At 45.6% G+C, this 16,280-nt stretch overlaps 1 protein-coding gene across 1 annotated transcript in view; it reads left to right on the top strand.

The window, feature by feature from the left end:
* Positions 1-13,789: 13,789 nt before the first annotated feature.
* Positions 13,790-16,280, top strand: part of KLHL5 (kelch like family member 5) — a 65,848-nt gene continuing 63,357 nt past the window's right edge. The window contains exon 1 of the mRNA XM_088482983.1: positions 13,790-14,027. The gene's annotated coding sequence lies outside the window, so the exon portion shown is untranslated. The remainder of the gene's footprint in view (positions 14,028-16,280) is intronic.

The raw sequence follows: 16,280 nt of genomic DNA on the forward strand, positions 1-16,280 counted from the left end.
CGGTGGGGAGATCGCATCATACATTCCCGAGTTATGGATCGCAGAGCCTACAAGCAACAAAATGTATATTTTAGAAGCAACTGTTAGGATACTGCAGGAGGCGTGAAGAGGAAGACCCCCAGCTGTTAGAGGCAGGGAGAGTCTGTTTGAACCAGCCTGTTAAATGTGCTGTAACAGATGCTTCACCCCTGGGAACCAATGATATCAGCAACAGACTTCCCTATTGTCCTGTTTATTCTGGGGCGGCATAAATATGAGTGCATGAACGCTGATTCTGGGTCTTCATGCTGAATGGTGAGGGGTCTCTTGCTGATGCCTATCTCTGGGTCCGGAAGCACCTACGTATGTATACTGTACTTGGGGTCTGTATAATTTCTTTTTGCGCCTAAATTGTGTGTCTCTCTCTCTCTGTGTCTCTCTATCTCTGTCTCTCTCTCTGTCTGTGTATCTCTGTCTCTCTCTGTGTGTGTGTGTCTCTGTCTCTCTGTGTGTCTCTCTTTCTCTGTGTCTCTCTCTCTGTGTCTCTCATTGTATTTTGAAGTTTAATCATGCATATGTATATCAACTGTACCTTGTGACTTTATGATTTATTTGCGCTTATTGTACACAGATCATAGCGTGTAACTGACTGTACTTTTACTTGAATAATACTTTGTGCTTCGGAACCACATGTTCTGAGTCTGGAGTCTCTATTTATTGTATGACTGCGTACGCAAATTACCGTCATCCTTAGAGGTTTATAGGAAGGGTTTTAGAAGGTACAGGCAGGGGTATATAGAGGTTCATTTCAATATCGTCAGAGCATAGGATGCAGGGATATGTTTCTGGTAAAATAGGTTCTGGAACTGTGGGAGGAGCTATAGAAAAGCAATTATATATACATTATATATATATATATATATATATACATACATAGCATTTAGAAAAGAAGGCACTAACAATGGCCTTTAAAATAAAACATATCTTATGGAAAACACATTTTGGCCCAAGACATTATGACATAGTTAATGAGAGGTTAAGGAACTGAGGGCCTGATTCAGAGCCGCTCGTAAGCGGCCGCTCGTTCGCTCCGAGCGATGTTCGCACATCTGCGCATGGGTCGTAATGCGCATGCGCCAGCCAGTGCAGTTGGAAATCGTGTGTTCGCAAAATAGCGAGTGCTTGCTAATTTGAGTGACAGGATGAGGCGTTTGTGGGTGGTAACAGGGGAAGGTGCTTGAAAACGGGGAGTGGAGATCCGAACGCAGGCGTGCCAAACGGTTAAAACGGGCGTTTTAAGGGTGTGCATAATTAACAAAGCAGCGTCATCGACCACGTCACTTGATTGTTTCTTAGCCTGAACTGTTCGCATGATTGCGGTAGGAGAATCCAACCACAAGCACTGCCAGCAGTTCAGACGCCTTTCGATGTACTCGATTAATCTAATAAATAGCGGAGATGACGTATGATGCTACCGGCCAGGGGGCGTCTTTACAAAATAGCGAGCACATGTTTCGTTCACTCGCTCAGACATAGAGGCGTCAACAGACCGCAAAGAGCGAGCGCTCAATTTAAATAGCCGGCCCCTTTTTCTGAACGAGCGAGCGCAAATAGCGTCCGGCTCTGAATCAGGCCCAATGTTCGATAAGGAGAGGAGAGCCTCTTCTTTTTTTTGGACTTGTGAAAGCCTTATGGCTACTCTGCCAGTTTCAACACAATCCCAGATCCACCATAGTATGCGCCGGACTCAATGGTATGAGACCCAAATTCTTTTAGGAGAGCCTCCCATAGTGTTGCCAGGCGGGTGAGGGCCAAACATCCCCCCCCTATTGTTTTTTCTTTTCTTTTTATTGATCACGTCTGTTGTCTGTATTTTTTTATTATAAATAACAATGTATTATTGCACATGTACCTATAACCTATGTCAGGTTTTGAAACTTATTTTTCTGTAATGCTAATGACATATGTGGACAAGTGTTGTGAAACGATTGTCTAATATACTGATCATTACTATGTATAACAGCTGTTATGATGCTAAACTTCTATGTACATACTGTATGTCAAAAACTAGCCTGTAGTGTTTTTGCTTCCATAAACAGATAAAAATTAAAAAAAAGTTCCTCCGAGCAACTACGGTAATGTAGCTCGATGCGTGCGCAGTGCGGCTTAGACGAATGCGCAGTTTACAAACAATCACTTAATTGTATAAATATCACCATTGCGTTCTTCTTTGAATTAGGCCCTTAATTGGATTTATGGAAAAAGCAGTCATTTGCGTATGACCACTGTATCACGGTAAATTTGTCTTTCGTCCATAATTAGTTCAGAGGTGACGCTGCAAAAGTATTATTTATCATCTACTCGTCTGGGCTGAATGAGTTACTTGATAAAAGAGCTGTGGTAAAATATTAACACATAGAGGCATCAACAGACCGCAAAGAGCGAGCGCTCAATTTAAATAGCCGGCCCCTTTTTCTGAACGAGCGAGCGCAAATAGCGTCCGGCTCTGAATCAGGCCCTGAGTTCCTGCTGAAAAATAGCACTGATAGGATGTATTAAAGCACTTATATCTTACCGATTACTGAGATAAGGGTGACATTCTGTAGTACTGTAGGCAGGAGAGATAAGTTGGAATGGGTGCGCTCCTGCACTACCTACCTCCAGCAACTGACACCTACAGTAGGACTGAGTCGGCAGTCGCTAGGACCTGGCCTGACCTCTGACATCTGCTACTTGTTGTTCTACTTGATCCAATAAATCTAAGAACTGGTTAAGCTGTACCACGTGTGGACTAACCGCCATCAGCATCAACAACTGTGTTACATTGTTATCACCACATGCATCTTGGCCAAGCTCATTTTACCCAGGTTTAACTATTGTCTGGAGGACTACTGTAACAAACTCACGTGTTGGTATTAGAGTGAGTTCATTACAGTATAATTTCTGGTTTCTGTTCTTCACAGGGAGGTAAAGAGGTAAGCACACTGATCTCCAATAGTTGTAGATTTAATTTCCCGTTGAGGTAAAAAGCAGGAACAGGGTATTATTACAATAATGAATTTGTCTTTACAGTGCAAACATCAGCAAAACACATTACAATAACATTAGTATTTTTACAGGAACTCAGCAACTCACGGAATCGCCGGATGGACCTGGAACCCTGTGGATTCTCAAAGGTTAGTATAATTGACAATTTTACTAAGTCACTTTCCAACATTAAAAATGAACTCAGTGTAATACTATTTCATCCTATACTTGCTTAACTGATAAAGTGACCTATAATCAATTACTACTTTACTTTAAAGGTAATCAGGTAAGTGAAGTCCAGCAATAAAAGTCTAGCGCTTTCTCTTTCATTGGTGCACAAGTTGTTACTGGGTTGAAAGAGTTAATCTACGTTGGTGATCACTTTAGTTCAACTCCTGTTGCAATTGTCCACTAACTGGTGGTTAAAGTCAAATTTATACCTGCCCTCCACTGAAAGTGACTCCTACTGAGGTTTAGTCCTGGTAGTATCTACTCCTAGATGGTGATGATAAAATACAGTAGCAATTTATGAGAACTTGAGATGACTAATGGAGCGTACACACGGTCAGATTTGTCAGACTTGTCAGATTTGTCAGATGAACGATTTGAACGATTAAACGATCTGAACGATTTTACCAAAGTTTTGAACGATTTGAACGATTGAACGATTTTTGGCTGCATTAAAATGAATGGAATCGTCCAAGTCTGACTGCAAACCCATCAGATGTCAGATATCGTTATCTGACAAACGGGAACGCGCATCGTTGATCGTCCATCGTTCAGGCATGTCAGATATGAACGATTTTCCTTCAGATATGAACGACTGAACGATTTTTAAATCGTTATCGTTCATATCTGAAGGAAAAATCTGATCGTGTGTATGCACCATTAGTTTGGTAAATTAAGGAAGTTGCAACAATTGTAACGAAGTTCAATAGTCTGACAGTGTACTTAGTTGAACTATCCTGAGGACCACCCACAGCTATAGCGAGCGTCCATGATGATGGTCGCTATGGTCAAGACCATCGGGCTTGCGACGGAGACCCTGCGGTAGGTTTTCGCTGCCGCAAGCCCTGGAGTGATTTTGCCTCTATCAGAGCCAAAATCACTCCCACTGACATCACTACTGATGTCAGTGGGGCCGGCTTCAGATGGTAGGCGTTCCCATGGGAACGCCTCCGTCTGGCAGCCACGCCCCCAGCACGCCCCCCAAAGGGGGGTGTGCTGTCAATCAACATCGACAGCACGCCCCCTTTGGTGCGAGACCCGGAGCGACGGCTATCCCGTCGCTAGCCGGGTCTCGCGCATGCGCACGACGGAGCTCCCTCCGTCGTGCGCATGCTCAGTAGGGCACCATCGACCAGTTTGTGAGCGTCCTGCGCTCGCGAGCGGGTCTGAATGACCCCCTCAATCCTGCAACTAGATTAGACTGCCTTTTGAAATGGGATGTAGTTAATAGACCGGCGGATGCAATGCCACCGTTCTAAATCCCAACAGGGGATTTAAGATAGGCGTTGGCATTTTGACACCTATCTTAATCCCAACGCCGGAAGACCGACCCCCGCCATCCTGATCATTGTCTGCCGGGTAAGTATAACACTTAGGACCTCATTCAGAGCCACTCGCAAAATGCGAGCGCTCGCTCTGAATGAGGGCAGCTGCTTCCTTTTTAAAATCCAGCCTCCTGGCTGCTCGCTAAGCTGTGGGTGACCTCCCACACCTTTAGCAAGCGGCCAGGTTGATGGTCGCGATGGTCAAGACCATTGCGAGCATCGGGGCATGCGATGAGACCCTTGTGGTAGGGTCTCGTCTGCCGCAAGCCCCAGTGAGCTTTCGGCTCTAACAGAGCCGGAAGCTCACCACTGGCATCACGAGTGATGTCAGTGGGGCCGCCCCCAAACAGCAGGCATTTCCTCGGGAACGCCTCCGTTTGGCCAGCCACCCGCCCACCCCGCCTACAAAACGGTGCAAGTTGTCGATCACCATCGACAGCTGCCCCTTTTGTAGTGAGCCCCAGAGCAAGAGAATTTCTCTCGCTCCGGGGCTTGCACAAGCGCAGTGCGGCTGCTGCGCATGCGCAGGTTCTCAATATCGACCCTGATAAGATAAGTCCCATATCTAGAGTCATTCAACTGTACCGGGTCCTCCGGAGGGTCTTAGTGCACCGTCAGTATAATTACTGACATGTTTCTTTCGTGATCCAGAGCAATAGTGACCTGAGTTACCTACATCCGGGAGTAAATAAAAGGAGGTCTACAACATGTGTGCAATATTTGTTTCTTTGTGGGTCCCCCCTTTATTTGTATTTTTATTGAATCACTGGAGAAATATCTTAGGAATTATACTGTTTCTCCTACAGTATCTTGTCCAGTGGGTAAAAAAAGAATGGTCACTTATTCATTTATTAATTCTTTATTTAGAAAGCTCAAAGCAAAAATAATATAGAAAAATATAGATATAATAAACAGTGTACATGAGCCATTTTTTCAATAAAGTAAATAGTAAGAAACATATGGGGGGGAAGGGGGTCGGCAGAGGGAGTGGGAGGGTATTGGGGGGGGGTATTGGGAACAGGACTATCGAGAGAATCAAAATACCATAAAAAATAAAAGCCAAATACTGGACAAAAAGTATTATAAAGTAGAAAGAAAGAGAAAGAAAAAAACCGTGTCAGTTGGAGAACAGAAGAAAGAATATTCAGTCAGTTAAAAAAGTTTTGATAGGGAGGTCGGAGTAGGGGGATCAAACTCAACCACCGCGCATGGATCACACAAGGGTAGCAAGCACCGGGAGCAGGCAGTGAAGTGTTGTCAAATGAGAGCCATGGAGCCCAAACTTGAGAAAACATATGGCCTCTATCATGAAGATAGTAGGTAATATTTTCCATTTCCGCTACATGACGGATTTGCGATTTTAGGGCAGAAAGGGTCGGTGGGAGAGGATTTTTCCAGTTACGGGCAATCAAACTTCTAGCAGCAACTAGAATATGGGACAACAGTTTAACAGAGCGGTTGCTGAGATCAGGAGGGGGGTAACTTAGAAGGAAGGTCCATGGATCTTTTGGGATCGGGTCTTCAAAGACTGTGTTCAAAAGAGCATGGACCGAGGTCCAAAAAGGCTCAAGAGCTGGACAGGTCCACCAGATATGGGTTAAGGTACCTTGGAGACCACAGTTTCTCCAGCAGAGGGGTGAAGTAGCAGGGAACATATGGGAGAGGTGTACTGGGGTATAGTACCAACGGTAATACAATTTATAAGAAGTTTCTTTAAGACGGGTAGAGATAGATGTTTTAGCAATTGCCAATCTCATGTCGTCCGAAACCTCTTCGTCAGGTGGAGGGCGAAGATCTATCTCCCAGGAAGATTCATGGGGGTTATTACTAGGCAGAGCCGCATCAATGAGGATGCTGTATATCTGAGAGATCATTCCTTTAGACATGGGGCAATATTTACAAAGTCTTTCAAAAGAGGTGAGGTCGCGGAGAAGTGGGGTCTGTGGTAGGGAGCCTAAAAAATGTCGTATTTGGAAGTATTCAAAGGGATTTAGAAATTGAGTTGGACATTGCATTTGGAGATCTGAGAGAGAAAGCCAGAGCCCTTGTGAACAAAATTCTGCAGGAAATTTGAGGGACGCTGTCGTCCACAATTTCATGCGGGTTGGATGTAAACCTGGAGGGAAATTGGGGTTACACCATATGGGGGTAAGAGGAGATATAGGAGTAGTAACCTGAAATTTAAATGAGTATAACACCCATATGTGGAGAAAGAATTTGAGTGTTGGAGGAAGGTTAGAGGGAGGACGACAATGTTTCTTTTGTAGGCCCCATACGGAAGAAAGGTCTGGGGAACCAATGTAGCTAGATTCAATATCAAGCCAGGAGGATGCTCCGTGGGGGGACTAGGAAGACACTATTTGGGAAAAGTGTGAGGCTAGATAGTACAGTTTAAAATCCGGGAGACCTCTACCTCCTTTGGAAATAGGTTTTTTAAGGATAGACGAAGATAACCGAGGGGGCTTACCATTCCAGATAAAACGGTCGACTAGTTTCTGAAGGTTTTGAAGGAAGGTAAGGAGAATCGCCACTGGGAGGGTTTGGAAAAGATAGAGCCATTTGGGGAGAATATTCATTTTCACTGCGATGATCCTGCCCAGCCACGAGAGTATAAGCCTCCTCCAGGAAATCAGATCTTCTTGTAATTTCATAAAAAGTTGGGGAAAATTTTCCTGATATAAAAGATCATAGCGGGACGTCAGAAAGACCCCAAGGTATTTAAGTTTTTTGTGTTGCCCGCACCGCACACCCTGCACCCATATTATACTTACTACTCGGGAGTCCCACGATGGCTCTGGTGTCAGCGCTGTAAAAAATGTGTGAAAAATGGCCGCAGCGGCCATTTTCCCGGCGTTTTGCGCATGTGCAGTATGGAAAACAGGGAAAATGCCCGCTGCACCCATTTTCCTGGTGACCTGCACACTCTAGTGCCAAGAGTCTGTCAGTGCAGCGCTGCGATCAGAGCACTGCCGGCCGTCGGACTGAGAGGAGGGGGCCGGGGACAGAGACTTCACAAGGGCCCCCTCCTCTCTTGAAATGCCCCTGAAGGGGGCTTAGAGCAGGCAGCAGCTGGGACAGCGCTGGGGACAGGTAACAGTTGGGGTAGAGTGAGTTAAGGGCAAGCAGCAGTTGGTGTAGAGCTGAGGGTAAAGGCAGGGATGGGCGAATGGAGGGGGCAATGGTAGATTGCAGCTGGGGCAGAACTGGGGGGCAAGGAGGGAGTTGAAAAAGTAAGTGCTGGGGGTAGGGAAGGGGCAAGGGTAGAAAGCAGCTGAGCCAATACTGGGCTAGGAGTTATGTAGGGGCAGGTAGTGCATGGGGTAGGGATGGGGTAAGGGTATATAGCTTAAATTAGTAGTAGCAGCAGCTGGCCCATCCTCACCCCCCCCACACACACTATTGTTTGCCAAATGATAGTACCACCTCCTGGCCTGCCCACCGTCATTAGCAGTCGGAGGAAGTTACCCTAGCCCCCCAAAGCATCAAACAGCCACCTGCTCATCCCCGCAGCACCAAACGCAGGATTTTCTGGGGAAGGCGGTTATATACATATACACACACATACACACACTATACACACGGATCGGCACTCATTCCTAATAAATTCAGCAGCTCCGGTGCCATCCGCAATAACAATGTCCACAGATAGCTACAGAAATAATGGTGGCACAAGATGTGTATTTAAACGAACATCCTAAGACACCCACGTTTTGGGACCACAACGTCCTACCTTGACAAAGGGACGTTGTGGTCCCGAAACGCTTGTGTCTTAGGATGTTCGTTTGAATACACATTTTGTGATTTTTCATTGAAGCCCCGAGTGCCGCCATTTTTTCTGTATATATATATATATATATATATATATATATATACACACACACACACACACACACACACACACACACACACACACACACATATATATAGATCCCCCAAAGGTGCAGCACTCAGGCTCCAATAATAACTCTCCAAACAATGACAATTTAATCAGGTCACACTGCTTGTCTTTGAATCATTTACCTGTGTTCCACACCTCTGTATCGGAGATATATATATATATATATTTATATATATATTTGTATCTATATTAAACACTATCAGGCACACAGGATACGCACACACACTATCACATGTAACATATATACGTACACTAACACATTAACACATACTTAGTATACACTTACTAACATACACAGTAACACATACACACACATACACACACTATACACACGGATCGGCACTCATTCCTAATAAATTCAGCAGCTCCGGTGCCATCCGCAATAACAATGTCCACAGATAGCTACAGAAATAATGGTGGCACAAGATGTGTATTTAAACGAACATCCTAAGACACCCACGTTTTGGGACCACAACGTCCTACCTTGACAAAGGGACGTTGTGGTCCCGAAACGCTTGTGTCTTAGGATGTTCGTTTGAATACACATTTTGTGATTTTTCATTGAAGCCCCGAGTGCCGCCATTTTTTCTGTATATATATATATATATATACACACACACACACACACACATATATATATAGATCCCCCAAAGGTGCAGCACTCAGGCTCCAATAATAACTCTCCAAACAATGACAATTTAATCAGGTCACACTGCTTGTCTTTGAATCATTTACCTGTGTTCCACACCTCTGTATCGGAGATATATATATATTTATATATATATTTGTATCTATATTAAACACTATCAGGCACACAGGATACGCACACACACTATCACATGTAACATATATACGTACACTAACACATTAACACATACTTAGTATACACTTACTAACATACACAGTAACACATAGCTACACAGTAACACAGATACACTTGCATACATACATACACTTAGAGCCTGCTAAAAGGGGCGAGCACCTTGTTTTTTTAGGCCCCGCCCCCTCGTGATGTAAAGCTGCAATTCGCGGAAGATGGAGTGGGGCTTGCTGTATTGGCCCCACCCCCACAGTGAACAGGGCATCGGTCCATCAGGGGGCGTTTTATGTACTCAGAAACCCCCCTGCATGAGATAATGAAACCCTATCCCGCTACCCACTTTGTCAGAATTCCTCTATCTGCAACAACGCCCATGCCAGAGACCATCTTCTGCGGCCTACCGTAGCAGCGGAGCGCATCCCTGGGGACCCAATCATTTTGGAGAAGTGAGTCCCTGGTCCACAAAGTCGGGGTAAAATACACGCTATAGAGCGTATTTGCGATCACTGTATACACATTCCTCATATACAGTCAGGTGCATATATTGGGACATTGACAGAATTTTCATATTTTGGCCTCTATTCACCACCACAATGGCTTTGAAATGAAACAAACAAGATGTGCTTTAACTGCAGACTTTCAGATTTAATTTGAGGGTAATTACATCCAAATCAGGTGAACGGTGTAGGAATTACAACGGTTTCTATATGTGCCTCCCACTTTTTAAGGGGCCAAAAGTAATGGGACAAACTAAACAATCTTAAATCTAACTTTCACTTTTTAATACTTTGTTGCAAATCTTTTGCAGGCAATTACAGCCTGAAGTCTGGAACTTATCCCTGGTGATGCTCTGCCAGGCCTCTACATCAAATGTCGTCAGTTCCTGCTTGTTCTTGGGGCATTTTCCCTTCAGTTTTGTCTTCATCAAGTGAAATGCATGCTCAATCGGATTCAGGTCAGGGGATTGACTTGGCCATTGCATAACATTCCACTTTGTAGCCTTAAAAAACTCTTTGGTTGCTTTTGCAGTATGCTTCGGGTCATTGTCCATCTGCACTGTGAAGCGCCGTCCAATGAGTTCTGAAGCATTTGACTGAATATGAGCATATAATATTGCCCGAAACACTTCAGAATTCATTCTGCTGCTTTTGTCAGGAGTCACATCATCAATAAATACAAGGGAACCAGTCCCATTGGCAGCCATACATGCCCACGCCATGACACTACGGCCACCATGCTTTACTGGTGAGGTGGTATGTTTTGGATCATGAACAGTTCCTTTCCTTCTCCATAATCTTCTCTTCCCATCACTCTGGTACAAGTTGATCTTTGTCTCATCTGTCCATAGGATGTTGTTCCAGAACTGTAATGGCTTTTCTAGATGTTGTTTGGCAAACTCTAATCTGGTCATCCTGTTTTTGTGGCTCACCAATGGTTTACATCTTGTCGTGAACCCTCTACATTCACTCTTGTGAAGTCTTCTCTTGATTGTTGACTTTGACACATATACACCTACCTCCTGGAGAGTGTTCTTGATTTGGCCAACTGTTGTGAAGGGGTTTTCCTTCACCAGGGAAATAATTCTTCTGTCATCCACCACAGTTGTTTTCCGTGGTCTTCCGGGTCTTTTGGTGTTGCTGAGCTCTCCGGTGCGTTCTTTCTTTTTAAGAATGTTCCAAACAGTTGATTTGGCCACACCTAATGTTTTTGCTACCTCTCTGATGGGTTTGTTTAGATTTTTCAGCCTAATGATGGCTTGCTTCACTGATAGCGACAGCTCTTTGGATCTCATATTGAGTCGACAGCAACTGATTCCAAATGCAAATGTCACACCTAGAATCAACTCCAGACCTTTTACCTGCTTAATTGATAATGAAATAACGAGGGAATAGCCCACACCTATCCATGAAATAGCTTTTGAGTTGATAGTCACATTACTTTTGGTCCCTTAAAAAGTGGGAGGCACATATAGAAACCGTTGTAATTCCTACACCGTTCACCTGATTTGGATGTAATTACCCTCAAATTAAATCTGAAAGTCTGCAGTTAAATCACATCTTGTTTGTTTCATTTCAAAGCCATTGTGGTGGTGAATAGAGGCCATAATATGAACATTCTGTCAATGTCCCAATATTTATGCACCTGACTGTATGAAAGTGCAAAAGTTATGGGGTAGCAAAGGTAATAATAGGTGGCGTCACTGTACTGTGACATCTTGGAAATGCCCAGACCTGCATCAGTTCTAAGAGGTCATCTCGTGGGTCAGTTTGAACACTGGCTAGGCTGCTCATGGCAACGCAACATGAATTATCGGAGTTCGAACAGGGCATGATAATGGGTGCCTGACAGATGGACATTCCATTTAAAAGTTATGCGGACAATCAACATTCTTCGATCTAGTGTGTCATGTGTATACCATGATTACCTCATGAAAGGCATCACCCACAATAGACAGTGTAGTAGCCGACCACAGGTGCGTAATGATCGTGACCAGCAGCATCTGGATAGAATTGTCTGGGGTAACGGTATGCAGTCAGCGGACCTAATCCCGACAGCCGGCTTCCAGACTATCATATCCTGGTAAGGGTCTAAAGACAGGTGTCGATATGTCGATGCCTGTCAGACATACGCCGGGAGCCCGACGCCCGGCATCCCGATCGAAGGGTGGCGATAGCCGCTGGGGGGGAGGGTTTGGTTTAGGGTTCCCGGGGGGGGGGGGACTTAGGGTTAGGCAACCCCCCCGGTAGGTTAGGTTTAGGCTAGGTGAAGGGGGGTTAGCATTAGGCACCCCCCGGAAGGGGACATAGGGTTAGGCACCCCCCCGGGGGACTTAGGGTTAGGCGGCGGAGAAGGCGGGATTAGGGTTAGGCACTGGGGGGAAGGTTAGGGTTAGGCACCCCTAAGGGAGGGTTAGGAGGTAGAAATAGGTTAGAGAATACTTACCTGGGGACGATCGGGATTTCCTCCTCTGCCAATGCCGCTGTCGGGATTGAAACTGCCGGGCATGGGTCCAGCGGTAAATCATACCGATTCCGTGGTAACAGACACGCAACACTGGCTTAAATTGCATCCACATTCAATGCAGGAGGTACCAGACGCATATTCAACAGGTCAGTGCAGCGTTCTTTAGGTTCCATGGGATGAGAGCAGAAGACCCACCAGAGTGCCCCTGTTAATTCTACTACAACACTGGGCCGGTGACGTCGCTAAAGCAACATGTGGCGTGGTCTGATGAGTCACAGTTCCAGTTGTTTAGTAGGGTTCGGGTGTGGCGCAGACCCCATGAGGCCATGGACCCCAGTTCTCAACAAGGCACTGTGCAGGTTGGAAGTGGTTCCAAAAAGTGGGGTGCGTTCACGTGGCATGGGTTGGGTCCGCTGATCTGACTGAACATGTCATTGACCAGTAACTCTTACGTTTCATTGCTTACCATTTGCAGCCCTTCATGGACTTCCATGTACCCCCACAATGATGTAATATTGCTGCAGGATAATGCACCATGTCATCGGTCCCAAGTTGTCCAGAATTGGTTCGAGAAGCATCCTGGAGAGTTCCAATGAATGGTGTGGCCACCAGGTTTGCCCAACATGATCTCAATAAAGCATCTATGGGACGTGGTGGAGAGGTCCATTTCCACTCAAGATCCTACACCTACTAATATCAGGGAGCTGTCGGAAGCTATCCCGACAGCATGAGTCAACATCTTTCCAGAGGTCGTTCCGTCCACTTGCGGAATCGATGTCATGTCGAGTTGCTGCACTTCGCCGGACTACTAGGCATCTATCCCATGACTTTTGGCTAAAACGTGTTTAAGAGAAAATAGTTACTTCTCGCTTTGCAATGTGTAGTGATCTCTCTATAGGAAAGGCAACAATCCTGCTGAAAAAAAACCAAGAGAGAAAAGAAAAGGTCTGTGTGCAAGTTAAGCCATGGCCTCTGCCAGTATGTGCTTCTCAGAGACAGACTAGTATCTCTGCCCTCTCTGTGACATGATGGCACATCCAGCTCTATGAGGTGTGCCTAGGGCTTGTAGTGGTAGCAGGAACTTGGTGGTAGTTTGTAGCAATGTATCATTGTGCTTGCAGTGGCAGCAGCAGGAACTGGGTGGTAGTGTGTAGCAATGTATCACTGTGCTTGCAGTGGCAGCAGGAACTGAGTGGTAGTGTGTAGTAATATATCACTCTGCAGTGGCAGCAAGAACTGAGTGGTACTGGAAGTGTGGCTGTAGCAATGTATCACTGTGCTTGCAGTGGCAGCAGGAACTGAGTGGTAGTGTGTAGTAATGTATCAATGTGCTTGCAGTGGCAGCAGGAGGAACTGAGTGGTAGTGTGTAGTAATATATTACTGTGTGCTTGCAGTGTTGGCAGGATCTGGGAGGTAGTGTGGAGTAATGTATCACTGTGCTTGGAGTGGCAGCAGGAATTGGGTGGTATTATGTAGCAATGTATCACTGTACTTGCAGTGGCAGCAGGAAGGGGTGAGAGCAGTGGGAGGGGAAGTAGTAAGTGGGTACTGTGCAACTAGTAGCACTAGCACTGTGTGGGACTCTGCACGTCTTGCTGTAGCAGCGGCGCCAGTCTTCCTCCTTCCTCCGGTGACGTCACTGCCGCCGGCCGCTGCGCTGGGAGATCCCTGCTGCATGGAGTTACCGGGGGCTGCACGGAGCCTGAGCAGTTAAGCAGATAGGCGGCGGGCGGGGAGGCATGGAGGCCGGGAGCACACCCGCTGCACACAGCTGCTGCCGATCAGGTACCAGGGAGGCGGGTCCTAATGCTGCTTATCCGGGAGGGGAAGGTGGGGGCTGCACTGCCAGTGTGTGTATAATAGTAATAACATCACACTCGCTGCTTCTCTTGTGTTCCTGCATCTACAACTGTGGCCAGGGCATGCGGGGACTTTTAGTGCCACAGCTGCTGCTGCAGAGCCACAAGTGGCCACTATATGTGCCTGAGCCATAACTGTGATAACAGTATTATGTGATTTGTAGCTCTGCTCTTGTTCAGTACAACCAGGAGTCCTGGGACATAAGCTGGTCACTGTACAGCTTTTATTGCAGTTTATATTGGCAAAATAATTAGAATTGAAGGCACTGGCCATTTTAGGGCTGCGTGGTCCCATCTTTAAACTTTAAATAAGCTGTGCGCTACACTTAGGGGCCTATTTATCACAATCGCCATAAATAATGCATATGTAACGTGATCGGGATGAGAATGTTTTGGGTAAATTTGCAAAGTTGAAATTAATATTTTTGTTTGGATTTACCATTATCTTTATCTTGTTCGGACATGGCTCCGATAAGAAGAACCCGTACCGGTGTAGGCCTGGAACAGAGTGATCGTTTATATGATTACGCTGCATCTAGATTGTCATATGTGTGCCTGGCAGTTGGCCCACATATGTCAGTAAAATTTGCAAAAGAGTAGCCCATAGGCTGCTAAAGGCTAACTCTATCTTCAGATGGCGTTAGCATCCACGGCCACGCTGTGGAACTTGGTAAATCCGACAGGTTTATCATCGGAAATGTATATCTGCTGCCGTCCCTCCTTAAATTATAATTAGATTTTGTGGGTATCCCCTGAAAATACTGTTTTCGAGGTATTAATTATAGTGGGCGGGATGTACTAAAGGAAAAATGCTGTAAAAACCCTGTTTTCAGGGTTTTTACCGCATTTCCATATGTAATAAGCACTAGCCACCCTTTTTTCGGCACAGAGGGTAACGCCAGAAAAATCTGGCGTTACCCTATAGAAGCCTATGGGCTTTCTTACCGTACCCTGCTCCCGACGGTTCGCTGCCGACCCGACGTCGCCCAGCGCTGGCCCCCATTCACCTGCACTCCATTGCCGCCGGCCCGCGCTCCTCCTGGGTCATCCGCCTCCTCCTCCTCCTCCTCCTCCTAATCTTCCGGGTGCAGGGTGGAGGAGGAGGACCCCGGGGCCTCCTGCATATGTGACCAGCAGGAAGCTCCCGGGGCTTGGAGGGGACGGGGTCCCGCGGAGACCCCGTCACCTGACGTCGGCTATTTTTCGCAAAGGGCAGCTCTTATCGCAAGAGCTATCCTTTGCGATACTAATTGCATATGCTAGTACATATGCGATTAGCAAAGTTGCAGATTCTTGTCATTTGTTTGATCAGGGCCTGAGCCTATCATATCTGTAGCAGCAAAACATTATGTGCCAATTTGAAACGAATGCCCATTTTCATGCTTGCCAAATTCTTGATGAATGGTGTCTGCTTGTTGAATAATAATGTATTTTACAGTGTATGCCACGAGGGACACTAATACATTTTCTGATTTCGGTCTGTGTCAGGGCATGCCCGGGAGACTGCTGAATCTGTCAAGCACAGAAATCTGCAATATACAGTCAGGTGCATAAATATTGGGACATTGACAGAATTTTCATATTGATGAAGACAAAACTGAAGGGAAAATGCCCCAAGAACAAGCAGGAACTGAAGACATTTGCAGTAGAGGCCTGGCAGAGCAACACCAGGGATGAAACCCAGTGTCTGGTGATGTCTATGCGTTCCAGACTTCAGGCTGTAATTGCCTGCAGAGGATTTGCAACAAAGTATTAAAAAATGAAAGTTAGATTTAGGATTGTTTAGTTTGTCCCATTACTTTTGTCCCCTTAAAAAGTGGGAGGCACATACAGAAACCGTTGTAATTCCTACACAGTTTAACTGATTTGGATGTAATTATCCTCAAATTAAATCTGAAAGTCTGCAGTTAAAGCACATCTTGTTTGTTTCATTTCAAAGCCATTGTGGTGGTGAATAGAGGGCAAAATATGAAAATTCTGTCAATGTCCCAATATTTATGCACCTGACACTAGTGTGAATGTAGTGCTGCTCTCTCTCCTGCACACAGAAATAACAGAAGCGTCTCCTAACCAGTCCCCATTGTAGTGGAGACCTTAAAGTAAATATGCATGAGGAATGTATATGCTTAGTGGGCCTTTCTCACTGAGACGGTTAAAAATAACGTATGTGGACACAGGG

This window comes from Taudactylus pleione, unplaced genomic scaffold, assembly GCF_031769625.1.
Source record: "Taudactylus pleione unplaced genomic scaffold, aTauple2 ptg000302l, whole genome shotgun sequence".
Lineage (NCBI taxonomy): Eukaryota > Metazoa > Chordata > Amphibia > Anura > Myobatrachidae > Taudactylus > Taudactylus pleione.